Source organism: Myotis lucifugus, unplaced genomic scaffold (assembly GCF_000147115.1).
Source record: "Myotis lucifugus unplaced genomic scaffold, Myoluc2.0 scaffold_46, whole genome shotgun sequence".
NCBI lineage: Eukaryota > Metazoa > Chordata > Mammalia > Chiroptera > Vespertilionidae > Myotis > Myotis lucifugus.
Genome location: NW_005871094.1, coordinates 564848 through 580252, shown reverse-complemented (window position 1 = coordinate 580252; position 15405 = coordinate 564848). Strand labels below are relative to the sequence as shown.

Genomic DNA, 15405 nt, shown 5'->3' with positions numbered 1-15405 from the left:
GCGCATTTATTCCTGTGACTTTTATATATGTCTCTAAATAAAACATAAGGTTTCAGATATAGTTTACAAGCATATCCCTATGGTTACCACAGTGCTGGGTTTAGATGCTTGGTTCCTTCAAAGATAAAAAGGCAAATTAGCCATAATCATGGCAGCATTTTTCCTTTGCCTATTGATTTGTAAATCACTAAGAACAACTCAGTGTTGAAAAAAAATGTGATTGAATAAATGTAAGATCTGGGGAAAATTCCTAAGAGATACATTTACAGAATAAGCAAGCAGCCTGCCTCTCCGCATTCACTGAATACAGCTTGACATTAAGCAACACGTGCTAGATCAGTCCACTGGCCCCCTGGATCCACCTCCCATCTTTCTCTACACCATGTCCTATTGTAAAAGTGACTTTTATGGATCGTCTTGACAGTGTCCCTTGTGATCTTGTTTCTACTGGGTTTGGCCACTAGAGAGTGGAGGTGACTGAAGTGGGGAATATTTATTCCCCAGCCCGGGGCTGGTTAAGTCTCACACCCCCTGTGAAAGCATTCCCCCTGTCTCCTTGCCTCAGACTTTATGTGACCATAGACCATAGCCCCCTGCCTCAGAGCTCTTCACTATGCCTTGGGTGTCTCTACACTCTGCTCACACATTTTAAATATTCTCTTTATTAAACATTCATCTAACTACACAATTTGAGTGTAAATATGCCTTCTCTTTTCTTCCTGGACCCTGTCTCTTACATAATGTAGGGCTATCAATGAAAATAATGTAAAACTACATAATGGTCATAAACATGGCAGCCTGTGATAGTCAGCAAATATTAAAGCGACTGAGCAATGGGATCATGAGCTCTCTCATTGAATATCCACTAAATGCCAAACACACGCAGCCAAACACATATTCAGGGCTGAAGAGAAAATCAGTCCAAATATGTACTTTATTGATGATTTTAAAAGTAGACATTGAAACCCCAGATATTCCTTAACCATAAACACTCCCTAAGTTTTGCTAAGTAAAATGATTATTTCACCCCATCCCAATGGGTAAATTAGAGAACAATATGTATAGTTCTGTGTGTAGTGTGTATGGGAAATTGTTTAAAAATCTCTGGATATGTAAGAAAGTACAACTTTACCAATGAAAATTATGCATCACACAAAAGTTTGAAATGAATTTTCAATCACTCCATCTGTAGATGCAAGTAGAGCTACTAACTTTCCTCTGATCCAGGGTTCAAGCCAGGATCCAGAGAAGGTTTAATCATCCACCAAGGAGATACAGGTCTCAGACAATCCCATGTCATAATTGCTTAAGTCTCTGGGAACTCGCGAGCAGCTGGGTCATACACACAGGAGGTAAATATCACAGTACTAGGTTAGGGGAACACACTGTGAGAGCTGGTATGGCTGACTTCCCCACGGAGAGCTGGGAGCGCTCCAGATGGTAGCCTGAGAACACGGGGCAGCAACTCAGAGCCCAGGGAGTCCAGTTCCTCCCGCCCAGTGGACCATGCCAACAGAAGACAAAGCCAGAGAAGGGTGTAACATGATACCAGGGAATACTCACCACAAAATATATAACGTTCATTGATTTTTCTTTTGATAAGATCCCTCCACCTCTATTACAGTTTATCATGTGTTGAGGTGGAGGCAGTTACTAGGCTGTCAAGAGAAGGTATTTTTCCAAAGTGAAGGACCTGTTCATCCAGATCCTTCCTACTCTTCGCACCTCCCATCTCAAAAGTGGCTGTGCCTATCTGTTTCTTTTCTCTTTTATACACCCCCCTCCCAACACACACACACACACACACACACACACACACACACACTTTTGTGGGAAAGCTGTAGAAAGTCTGCAATGCCCTAAGTAAGGGTAAACCTACAAGCGCAGTGCCACACCAGAAAGGAAAGGGGTAGATGGACCCAAGGAAGCAAGGCCACAGAAGAGTGGAGGGCTGAGCAACTTGTCCACGGCCATGTAAATGGCTGGTAAGATTCAGTCCACTCCCCCTTCCTCCTCATCTTCATTTCACCTGCTCCACCTTTCAACCTATTTCATCTGTCCTCTTTACAGGCTAGAAAGGAAGTAACTGAGAATCACTGGGTTAAACTGGAGAAGATGATACTAGTTAGAATGGAGGGCCATAGCCTTGAGGGTAAGGTGTGTAGCCTTGCAAAGCACAAGGGGGTAACCAATGGCAACAAAATAATGTTTTCTTTCCAAGCACTGTACAATCAGCAGAATCAATAAAACCTTTTCCAAGTCTCACTCACTCTCAACCCTCCTACCTCAGGCAGCCAGTAGTTCCTTGTATCCCTCTATTGTCAAAATGCCATACTGGTCAGCTCACCACAGTGCCTGACCCAAAGGAGTCACATGGACAAATAAACAAACTGGGGGTTGTTAATTGATGAGGAATATATTCTCCCAAATTATATTGCTCTCTACCAAATCAAAACGTCCCTTTACTGGGTCCAGCTTACTACCGATGTAAGCTGGACTCAGTAAGAAAATAATCTTTGTAGCATGATTCACCACAAGTTTAACCTTCCCATACAGGCCTTTCGTTCCTAAAATGAGTCTTTGTACATTGCAAAAAAAGAAAATTCCATAACCCAAATCTGTTGGGTTCAGTAGCATGTAGAATTCATGGAGTTTCATAGCATGCCAGTCATACTAAAAGAAACAGTAGACATAAATAATACATATGAGAAGGGTATCCAGTAACTGGATAATATCCTATGGTAGCAATACATTTCTTGCTTCATGCTATGTTTCTGCTCAGTTGCAATACTATATCAACAAAAGTCGTGTTATTTAACACACCATTGACTTTCTGTTGCTGATCAAAGATGTATGGTGGGTCAGCAGTCTTCAGAAGGGGGTTTTAACAAAATAGAAAGTGTTTTCGAAACTATTAACAATGAAATTCACCACAAAAGTATATCCATCTCTCTTAAAATTTGCTAATTCCTTGTATTAAGACCTCTGACTCTTGCAGTGAGTTCTAGAACAACTAAGATACCTCTTTAAAGGAAAGGGGAGTTGGAGAAATAAGGCCGTTTGGAAGGAGGTGGCATACTGAGCACTGGATTTGGGTGATGGGACTCATCTACCTCGGGTGCTTGCAAAGGCCTGAGGAGCCTCCTGCTGTGGCCGTGGGTGCCCAGCCCCTTACCTTACCACACTGCTTACACTTTCCCTCCTGCCGACGCCTGTGCACCCAGTGATGACGCACAAAATTCTGTGGAAAAACAAAATAAAAGAAATCTATTTAAATTTGCAAAACCAGTATTAGGGTTCTTGTTTTAAGGATATAGATTTCTGTAAACCATCATCTAAGACCACATTAACACAAAAACAAGTAGGTGTATGTGTGATTTGTTTAACAATAAATATGGATCCATTCAGAAAAATTAAGCTAACTCTGCTCCCCAGCCATGCATCCTGTCCCTCCTCAACGTCTTGCTAGTGACAAATGGCCACACCAGGTCACTGCTACTCTCCTCTCCTCCTAGTAAAACCCTGTGCAATTGTGAGCATGCCACGGGACCTTGGGCTGGGAGGTAACTGAGGCAGGTCAAAAAAATATCCTGAGAGAAGCGGGAATAACCATGTCCAATATTTTTTTAACAAATATGTATTTAATGCTTCTTTATATGCCAAGCAGGCACCATACTAAACATTTGAGCTGGAAAGCACTTAAAAAAATTAGATTCTCAGACAGAAATAGATCTCCTGACTCAGGACACAAATGGTGGGAATCTGTTACTAGTGAAAGTGAAGGAAGAGAAAAGCTGAAGGACAAGAGATGTGAGCACGTCGTGAGTTTTTGCAATGACCTTGAGTTTAAACTGTCCTTGGAACCTCTGAACTAGATCTCCTTTCAAGCTCTATTCTTGTCTTGGGTTGTGGGAAACACGGAAAGTCCCTTCCCTCCCAAACAGATAAGTACTCCTGGGGCAGAGAGGTCAAGGAGCATCCATCACCACTGCTCTTAGGATACATCATAACAAAGTTGTCTTCAGGCCTAATTCATGGTGCAGGTGAACCCTAAAAGCTTATATAATTGACTCTCCTTGTGAATGTCTTTTCTCCTGCCCTTTTCTGAAAAAAATGTACTCTATCTGAGATTAACATGTCTGTTGGTTATCAGGCCACAGCCCATGCTTTCCCTTTAAAAGGCCTTTTAATGTAGACTCAGTCATTCAGCAAACACTAAATACCTACTGTCTGCCAAGCACTGTTCTAAGTACAGAGGAACACAGAAAATAGATCAGTGTCGAGCAAAAATGAGTTGTATTAAGGCATAAAATCCAGAGTGACAAAAATACCCCTAAAGAGCATTGACATTATCAATTCCAAAATGCCACTTCTATTTCTCTATCTAATGCCAAATCCATTTAAATTAAAACTCAACAAAGATCCTGGGGGAGTAATAGTCTTTTAACTATAATAAGAAACAATGAAACATAATGGTCCCACTAATTAGTCTAATTTTGGTCTTGCTTTTCCCACAGCAGCAGTTTAATAAAACACAAACATAATTCATATATATATATATATATATACTCAGAAAGAAGCTAATAATAATAGCTAACATTTGTTGAGAACTGTGTGCCAAGTACTTTTTAAAATATTTCACACGTGATCATTCTTTTCGTTTTCATGAAGACAGCTGAGGTGTTGTTGAGTGGGTATGTGCCAGTAAAATCCTATGAGCTGTTGAAATACTGAAATATGTCTATGTTGGTGGGTAGGCTGTAACTTAGTGCCCCTAGCATCCCCCAGCTCCTCTTCAACTGCCATAGCACCCTCCACCCCACCCTCTCACAAGGCAGACCACTTCTACTTCCTCATTATTAAGCAACTAAAATGTTAATATTTTGCAGGTCTCCAGGATTCAATCCCAATGGGCTCTCTTTCAAAAACAAATCACGTTGCCTGGGCCATGCCCTTGGATTCCCCCAGGACACTCAGACGTCTGGGCTGTGCCCAATGTGGTTGTCTGTGCAAGCTTAAATATCAATACAGGCAGTTCTGGGTCCCATGGCCTTCAGGACAATGGCAGCAAGTCCAGGAACCTGTCTAGCTATCAGTGTCCACAGCATCAGTTCAGTGCAAACACTACTGGGGACGAAAGTACTGAACTCGCCACCTCTGCTCCCCAGGTGAGGCAGACCTCCTCAGCCTTCCACCTGCTTAAGTGAGAAGAACAGAACGTTAGCCTACTGCCTGTTAAAGGTAAAGGCCGGGGGAGACAAGGGCCCGCTGCCAATGGTGCTACATCCTAATTCACAATATTGCAGGGCACATTATCAGGGGGTTGTACCTGAATTATCATATGATCCTCACCTAACAGATGAGGAAACTAGAGCACAGAGTAGTTACTTAAAATGTAAGGGTCAGAGCAAGGCCGCAATCCCAGGCAGGCTGACCCAGAGCCTCTGCTCTGAAACACAGGGTCACGGCGCCTCTCCTTTGCTCTGGAAGATCAGGTTCAAGCTCCAGGGAATGACTTCAGTGACATTTGGAAATATTGGAAATACTGAGTATATTAAACAGTGGAAATACTGAATATATTAAAATGTCAGACAGAATTACAAGGGATATAGAAATGTATTATAACTGCTATTAGTTTAGCAGAAACAAGGGAGAATGAACAATATCATTGATGGTAAGAGAAATTCTCTACTTGTTGTGATTATAAACCACCTACTGACTATCCATTGAAGAGGAAAACACTGGAAGAATTTGCCAATTACCCATGTGAAATCATGGCTAACTCTTGGGAATATTTAGCTGCTGACAGCTCTAATCAAAAGATTAAACCAGCAATTTCCACAAATCAATAATTATTTGCAAATTATAAGACTGACTTATCTGTGTGACAATGTATATTGTTTGGTAATCTGATATATAATATCATGTAGTTTAGTTTATTTAGGGGATAAGTGAGGACATTTTAAAATTATTTAAATATTAACATATATAACTGCATGTTGTTAAATATTTTTAATATCATCCTTCCTAGGAAATAGGTAGGCAACTAAAAAAAAAAATAAAGACACAGTAAGATAAAGTAATTTAAGCAAAAGTTCTGAAGGGGATAATACCAGTTATTATACTAAATATAGAGTATAACATACTATGTATACTAAAGAAGAAACTGAATAACTTCCCCCTGTCTATGGCTCTATAATTTGAGATGTCAACATCCTTCTATTCAGAGGCCTCGCTGGGCCTAATATAAATTTCTTTTACCACCAATTAAACATAATTTGAACAAAGTAAACATACAATAAATATGTTTTGAGTTGAATAAAATTCTCAACCTCATTTCTTTGGCAATTCAATTATGTAATTACCATTATGAAGGATCACCAATTGCCTTTATCAATTAGAAAAAGAATTCTACAGAATCACTGCTGTTTTCTAATACGTATTTTCCAAGAACTTTAATTTTTCACAGTACTCCTTTTTGACACCTATATCTCCTAAATTAATAAACTGAAATTAGACTCAGGATCCTTCCACTGCAAATATGAGTGTTGATACACTGTTAAGAAGATAGCAAAAAAAAGCTTCTGACACCATAACATCTTTTTATAGTTCATCAATAAACTCTGAATTATTCATATACTGTCTTTAAACACTGGGTATAGAAAGGGCTATTACTTATGGGTGTTAAAATCACAGTGACACAGTATTTCAGGATTTATATTCAGTATTGTAAGCAGAAATGCATAACACAATTGCTCAGTTATTTTCACATAGCCAATGCAATTCATAATATTATTCATAGAGCACTTTGAAGGATCTTAAAATTATAAGCCAATACATATAGCTTATGTCTAAGAAAACTGAGGTCCACAAAATTTCAACTTAGAGCTGTCCAACCATCACTCATGAAAAAACTTCTGTGTCATATACTCTGCAAGCAAAGGGCACAGTGACTATCAATCCCTGCCCTGGATCCCTGCCCTGAATCCCTGCTCTAACCACTGAGTACAAAAGACGCAGAGGTGTCATTCACATTCTAAAGTGGCTGTTCTTTTATTTACATTAAGTAAACTACTTAAGTTCTCTTAATTAAGAATCTCAAATGGGTCATAGTCTCTTATAAATTTCATCTTCCCATTGTCCTCTTAGACCAAGAGATTGTGAACATTTGGGGGCGAAATGGACACCTTTATGAAAGCATTCCGTCAACAGGTATTGGTTGATCACATCCTCCGTGTCCTGGCATGATGAGTTTGGGACACAGTCCATGAGTGACCTCCCAAAGCTTATACTACAGAAAGACGACAGCAGACAAGTGAGTAATACGTATAAATACTGTGACACATAACGTGCTCTGAATGGGGCAGAACAAGGTGCTCTGATAAAGAACAGGGTGTGGCCTGTGCAGAGGTGGTCATTAAGGAAGACCCTGAGATGATATTTGAGCTGAGGCCTAACTATAAGAAACAGCTGGCCATGCAAAGAGATGTTCAGTACAGCAATGCCATGCACAAACATCTGAAGATGGAGACTAGCTGGACGTGCACCTCAAGAACTGAAAGGAAGTCCTTGTGGGAGATGGGTGGGTGCGGGAAACTACTGGAGAATTTTAGGCTGAAAAAATGATATAACCCAATTTTCATTTTAAATAATCACTCTCTTATATCATGGTAGATTGAAGGAGAAAATGAAGGAATTATGGAGAAGCGACTGCAGTGGTCAAAGTCAGAAATGGGGGTAAAGAGATGGTTTGCAATACATTTTATAAAGAAAATTGATAGGGCTGGCAAGTGAAACAGATGTGAGTCCATAAGAGAAGAAATCAATATGACCAGTCTTCTCGATTGAACAGCTGGATCAATAGCCATCTCATTTTCTGAGGCATAAAAGAATTTTTTAAAAATCGTTTTTAAGATGATGGAAATGAGCTTAGTTTTTATGCATTGTATTTGATATGATTGTGATGCATTCAATGGGCATGTCAAATGGAACATGTAGTGTGGAGTAGACATGCAAAGCCAGGAATTGTCAGCCCAGAAGTGATATTTAAAGCCATGAGATTGGGTGAGCTCTTCCAACAAGAGTGGGCAGAGAGAAAACATGGCCAAGTACCAGCCCCAGAGGAAAAGGCAGAAATCAGGGGGAGTGAGCAATGAAAGGGAGTGGGAAGGACAACCCAGTGAAATAGAGGACAGTTAGGAAAGATGTCAAGACAGGAGAGCATTTCAAAAATAATGGAACATTGAACATTTTGAATACATTTGAAGGATTGAATAACAAAAGAACAGAAAAATATCTAATGGGTTTGGCATCAGTGAGATGTTGGCAACATTCAAAGAGCAATTTCAGTGAATTGAATTTCACAGAGTGAAAACCAGATCAGAACAGGTTAAAATGACTAGGAGGGGACATACTGTTTATATATAACACACTTTCTGGATGTTAGCCATGAGCACAAAACTGAGAATCAGAGTTGTGGATACAGTTGGTGGTTAAGGAATATTTTCATTGGTTTTAATGAAATGGGGTTTATTAGAGCATGTTTATGCTGACAAAAATAATCTGGAAGAAGGGGTGAAAATGTAGGAAAGGAATAAACATCAAGTCCTTGCTAAGAAGATGAGAGGTTTCCAAAACACTCATGGAGATCTGACTTCGCAGAAGAGAAGGGACACAGTTAGTGAAAACTAAAAACAAACAAAAAATACATGCATTAGAAAACTGCACATACAATAACAATTATCTATGCAGAAAAAAAGAGATTAAAGAACAGAGAGCTAAAGGTAAACATATGAATCCCTGGTTTTTAAGGTAGAGTTTATGAATTCTAAGACAGAATAAACCAGTTAATTCATAAACTCTACCTTAAAAACATACACCTATGCCTTCTACTATCCTTTCATTCTATGAAATTTATCCTTCATTTGCGTTGTCATCAAGTTACCTCCTGGTCAATGCTACAGTGCACGTGGGCACAATCCATCATTTTCCGTAGACTTTCCTCACCCTATGTATGACCCATAGCCTGGAGCTACACTATCCCAGATAACACAGGAAGGCTGACTGCCTCCACCAACATTCTTGTCTTCTCTAACTACATACACTGCTCCATCGCCTCTAAATAAAGGGTGTCCCAAAATTCACGCAAGAAGTAATTTTGATAGAAAACACAGGTTGATAATTAAAAATTGTAAATTTTTTATTGATTCATAAAGTATACAGTATAGGGTTATGTATGGAATAGCATATCAGGTAAACAGCCTCCATGGCTTTGCTAGCACATACGCACTCTTTTGTTATTGCCTGAGCAGCCACATTTTCGAAGAATAATGGTCCGATGATGCCTCCAGCCCAAAATCCGCACCAAACAGTGACACGTTGTGGTTGCATTTGTTTCTCAACAATCACTCATGGATTTTCTGAACACCGAATGCAACAATTTTGTCAATTAACTAAGCCATCAAGATGAAAATAAGCCTCATCGAAATTCAGCCACATTTATGCAAAACGGTCATGGAAAATTTCAACAAAAGAGTGCGTATGTGCCAGCAAAGCCGTGGAGGCCATTTACCTGATATGCTATTCCATACATAACCTTATACTGTATACTTTATGAATCAATAAAAAATTTACAATTTTTAATTATAAACCTGTGTTTTCTATCAAAATTACTTTTGGCGTGAATTTTGGGACACCCTTTAAAAGTTGAACAAATATATCTGAGTGCAGCTCTCATCCTGTCCTCACTTCTGCTTACTGCTAACATGCAGTACTGCTCTTCTCTATAATTTCCTATTTACCTGTTTGTCTCCACTACCAGACTGAAAGGTCAGGGACTGAGCCCTGGATGTAGTCAGTCAGTCCTTCCTTCCTTCCTTCCTTCCTTCCTTCCTTCCTTCCTTCCTTCCTCCCTCCCTCCCTCCCTCCCTATCTCTCTATCTATCTCTCTATCTTTCACCTATCTCCCTATCTATTTAGCCATCTATCTATCATCTATCTATCCATCCATCTGTCTGTCTGTCTTCCTATCTATCTATCTATCTATCTATCTATCTATCTATCTATCTATCTCTGTATCTCCCTATTTATCTCTCTACTGATCCATCTATCTACTTACTTATTCATTTAACAGATGAAAACACTGAGATTTTGAAAGATTAGATGAGATGTCCAAAATCACACAGCATCAAGGCTTATTTTGAATCTAGACAGTCTGATTCCTTTGTTTATAGGAATTATCAGTAGCTATACTGCCCCCAAGGAGCTTCTACCCATTCAAAATTGAAAAATCAAATTAAAATGGACCTAAAGACAATAAAATGCCATTGCTTTCTTACCTTTTCAATTCCATCACTGCGCCCTCCCCTACTCTCAGGTGCATTCAGTAAGACTTTAGCTCTCTGCACATTCTGTGAGAAGAAACCTGGGGATTTTTATTCACTGTATTTGTTGATGTATCAATAAAAAGCTGATGTAAAATGAAGGGAGATACAATTTTTGTTTTAATTTTTAAGTATTTTTTATTGATTTTTAGAGAGAGAAGGAAGAGGGAAAGAGAGATCGAAATATTTATAAGACAGAAACATCATTGATCAACTGCCTCCTGCATGTCCCCTTCTGGGGATCGAGCCCACAACCTTGGCATGTGCCCTGACAGGGAATCAAACCGTGACCTCTTGGTTCCTGGGTTGAACCCAACCACTGAGCAACACCAGCCTGGCGATACACTTTATTTTTAATACCTGGTGAATATCTTTAAGTCCAGTTAATCAATGGGAAATTAAAGCTGGTATTTGAAATAGAGCTCTGAAATACTCACTTCTCTTGGTGATCTGGAGCCCCCTTCTCGAAATGTTGGTTTACATCTGAAATTAATCTGCCATTTAAAAAGAGAAGTGTATTACATTAGGGATAGGCATCATATTGGAATGAGTTACCTGAATAAACCAACATGTGACAGATATTGAGACGACAAAACAAGCCCCTCAAAGAATGAAGAACAAAGTTTAACACTATTTTTAGTCTTTTGAAATAATCACCTTAGATAATCTACAGAAATCCCAAGTTATTCTATACCTCCAATCCATGCCTCTTCATTCTCACTGATGACATCAACATATTTTTAAACAATAAAGATAATAAAGAAATGGAGATAATAAAGAGTCAGGGGAAAATATAAGGCAGCTGAAATCATCCATCTGCATTTCAGATTTTAAAAGTAGAAAAATATAAACTTAGTAAATTTTTAATACGATAATGATGATACACACACACCAAAAAAATAGTATTTATTGAAGTATTCAGTATTAGACGGGGAGGTCTCCTGGTCATTTACAGGCGAAAGGAGCATAGAAATGAAAGAGGAAAAGAGTTGGGACATGAGATAAAATATTTAGTAGTCATTCCTACAAAATATCAGTTGGCAACAATTGGCAATGTGTCTTTAAAGCTCACAGCAGATTAAAATAATTCAACACATTTACCCATGGCAGCTCAAGAACACAGATAAAGCAGAGACTCACACGCAGAAATGGAAATGGAGAAGGAGGCACGAGAGGGGAGAGGACAGCAGACAGCTCTCTATTGGGGCCTCTCCCTCCCCCCAGATGACAGATAGATAAATGGACTATGCAGACTCCACTGACTCTGGATGCCACTTCCAGCCCCTCCCACATATGAACCTGTGAGTAGGAACACTGGAAGCAAGGAACTCAGAATTGCTTTCTGGCTTGGTTCTCTCCCTTGCCGGCACTTTATAGGAAGACATAAACTCACAGAGGTCAGACGTATGTAAACATTGAAGAGTTTATGGAAATTTTTTTTCTTTAAGAGAAAACATCTTGTGGGAGGTTCTATGGGCGACTAACGATGCTTGCTGTTGTGAAGAATATCATGCCCACCAGGCTTTTCTCTCACCTTATCATTCCTTCTCCCGAGTCAACATAAAATGATATGAAATTATGCTTCAGAAAACAACAGAGAGAATGAACCTTAAGCACTATCTTTCCATTTTTAATCTGGTAAAAATGTTGGACTTCCAGTTTCCTAAAAGGGGGTTTGCTTTCAAGAAGTTGGAAAAAGAAATTGACACCTGGTCTCAGAAGTCCCAACACTTGCAAGGTATCAGATTTTGCAGCAGGTGGCGCTGTCTCACCTTTTCTAGCTGTTCGATGCAGGCGGTGTGGACCACGATTTTACAGACTGCACACTTCCTCCTGAGGGCAGATTTCTACAACATTCAATTCAAAATACAAAAAGAAATGTTAGCATTCTGTTCTAAAGAGAGTATATGCAAATAAAGCAAACATTGCAATTGTTTATATTACTAAGCAATATAAGGTGAAATTTAAATTTCCACCGTAATCATTCAACAATATGGCTAACTTCATCAACAATGCTTGGATCCACCAAGTAGCTCCATATCCCCATGACTTAGGGTGGCCTAGATTTTCCCTTCAAAACATAATAATTATACTAGCTACTATATATTGAATATATAATATAAACCAAGCTCTTTATTCTAAATTTCATAACCTAAAAATGTAGACATTATTATCCTTCTTTTATTTCCTTACATTTTTACTCTAGTAGATAGGGGGCAAGACCAACCAACATTTAAAGTTAGGTGTAATTTCAAACCAAGCATTCTTTCCCTGCTGCCAAAGAGACTGCATTTCAAGAGGTCAATCAATTTAGGCTTCTATCCCAGGCACAAATTTATACTAAGCTACTTGGGTTTCTGCCCAAATCTTCAGGAAAGCAAGGAGATAAGTCTAACTTTTACACACAATAATAATAACAATAATAGTTATAATAACAGTAACAGCAGCTTACATGGATTTAATACTTACTATCTGCCATGGGCTCTTGTAAGCACTTCACAATTAGTAACTCATTTAATCCTCACAACCCTAAGGACTAGGTACTGTTCTTAGTCCCATTTTACAGATGAGAACACTGAGACACCATAAGTGATATGCCCAGGGTCACACAGTTAGGGTCCACAGAGCCAGGTAGTCTGACTCCAGAGCTCCTGCTTATAAGCATTACACAATTTGACCTGGCAGTCAGTACCAGCTTAAATTCGCAATAAAAATACTTGTTGAGGTGTATCTTTTCTCTAACAATAAAAAAAAAGGCAGCAGAGAGAGAGAGAAATGGGTGGAATCCAGATTTACTCCTGCCAGTGCCATGTAAAGTCTAAGCTAGGAATGCTCAGGCCTCTTTCCAGAGCACAGATGAGAAGGCGGCTCTGCATAAATGATTCTGTGGTTTGGGGACCGGAAGGAACTTATTGTAACAAAGCCCGTCTGTGAAATAGTCTATCAATGCTTCCCAGTGAGAAAGGCCCTGCTCCCCACCCTTAAGGGCGGTGCTAGTGTAGGTTGCCACCACCTCCCCACTTCTGATGTGTGGCTTCCCCGGTTGGTTGAGGTATTATTTTGGCGCCACCTGTGGCAGGGAGAGAGAAGGAATAGATAGCTCCTGCCAAGGAGAGGACGAAACAACCACCTTGGAAGGGGGCAGTCTCAGAAAAGAAACTGTAGCCTCCTGCCTCCCTGGTGGCGCTTCTCATGGAACACAGGCCATCCACAGTGTCATCAGCCACCAACCAAGGACCCGGAACACTGCCGTACTGCAGCGACTAAACTCCCAGTCCACAGTCTGCACCCCGCTGACCGAGGTTTAGTTAACCTGCTTGTGGCGCAGTAATTTCTCCTGGCCTTCTCCTCCCCGAGAAAAGAAGGTAGGTAGTCGTCAATGTTAAATCAGTTTGACATCAATTGATTTTGCTAATAACAGAAGACAAGAAACACTCAAGCATCTAGCTACACTACTGAAAGGTGTCTCGGCTCTACCACTAAAAAGAAAGGGGGGTAGGGGGAAGATGAACAAGAATAAGTAGTAGTAATAGTAATATTAGTAATAATAGCAGTACTAGCAGCAACAGCAGTTGTAACAGCAGTAGCAGCATCATTCACAGCAACAATAATAAAATTCTAGTTTGCAAATTTTCATGAGTGGAGTGCCCATAAGGAAATGACTGTTGCTCTCCTGTTTCCTCTGGCTCTCCTGGTGCGGATTGCTGTCGCAGCACCACCTGCAGCAAATGCATGGGGTACTGGAGTCACATTGCTAATCAGAGTGACAGTGATGCTAAGCAAACTAGAATTGACTGCAGTCTACTCATCAGCCACAAAACCCCTGGTAGATTACACTGCGGACAGCACAGGAGGCCACCAGTGATGGGCTGTGATTTAAGGATGCCTGAAAAGCCTCCTTCCTTACCAATCACTCCTGCCCTGCTCTAGCTCTGTGCCTGACCTTGTGCTCGGCATTACGTTCTCTGGAGCTCCAGGAACTTGGTGAGGCTTCTATAAAGTCACTGAGGATGGTGGGAAGGGCACTGAGCAGCTCAGGGACCCACTGGCATCCACTGAAACCCGGACATCTCTTCCTTGCCTGTGTCCAATATCGGGCTTCCTATCCAGAAATTGTGAATTATGGATCTGGGCTGGAAGAGTTTGAAAACTGCTGTGTTAACTATTATCTGTCCACTTATTAGTGTACTAGAGGGGGTCCCACGGCCTGGCCTGCAGGGATCAGTGGACCTCCGCACCATCACAGCCCGGCCTTACCCGCCAGCTCATAGGGCTCCAGCCCACTGTCTGCATTGATCCCGCACAGCATGTAGTGCCCCAGGCTGGGGAGGAGCCCTAGCCCAGGCTGGGCTCTGCGCCTGCCAGGCACTTAGGGGGAGTGTCCACAGGAGAGGCTTGCACAGTTGCAGCTGCGTTCGCCAGCTGTCAGCCCAGTGTCTGGCACCTGTCAGCTGAGAGCACTCCCGCTGTGGGAGCACACTGCCCCCTGGTCAGTGCATGTCATAGCTACCATCCGGTCACTTAGGCTTTTATGTATATAGATTAGTAAATACACTAATATCATTCATATGGAACAACTCAAGTGCAATGTTCTACAGATGACAACATATGAAGTAAAGTGCCTTAAGTTGTAAAACTAATTGTATTTAAACAATATTGAATTTTTTTAAAAAAAACCCCTTATTTCTGTGACCTTTAAGGCAGAATAAATAGTCCATCATCTGAATTTTTCTCCATAAACACTAATGCATTTTACTACAACAGTCATTTTTCTCTTTCCTGTCCTTTTATCAGACTCGATATCCTTTCAATGTTGCTGTGACCGCCTTTGGCTGCCCTCAAATTTCTAACTGGCATTTTATAAACAGTTTATAACCTGAGAAACAAATAATTAAGGTTTATAATCATATGCAAAATTAAGTAAATACATTCAGAGTTAAGGTCTTAGGTTTTTCTCCCACTTAATAAAAGCATGGATTTTAGTTCCTCAAGTGAATTTAGTTCCTCTGGTGAATCAGAAGTC

At 40.3% G+C, this 15405-nt stretch overlaps 1 protein-coding gene across 1 annotated transcript in view; it reads right to left on the bottom strand.

Annotated features, from left to right (window-relative positions):
* Window positions 1-15405, bottom strand: part of DGKI (diacylglycerol kinase iota) — a 383824-nt gene that overhangs the window by 203461 nt on the left and 164958 nt on the right. The window contains exons 4-6 of the mRNA XM_023753493.1: window positions 12155-12229; window positions 10820-10876; window positions 3176-3241 (exon numbers count right to left, since the gene is read on the bottom strand). The gene's annotated coding sequence lies outside the window, so the exon portion shown is untranslated. The remainder of the gene's footprint in view (window positions 1-3175; window positions 3242-10819; window positions 10877-12154; window positions 12230-15405) is intronic.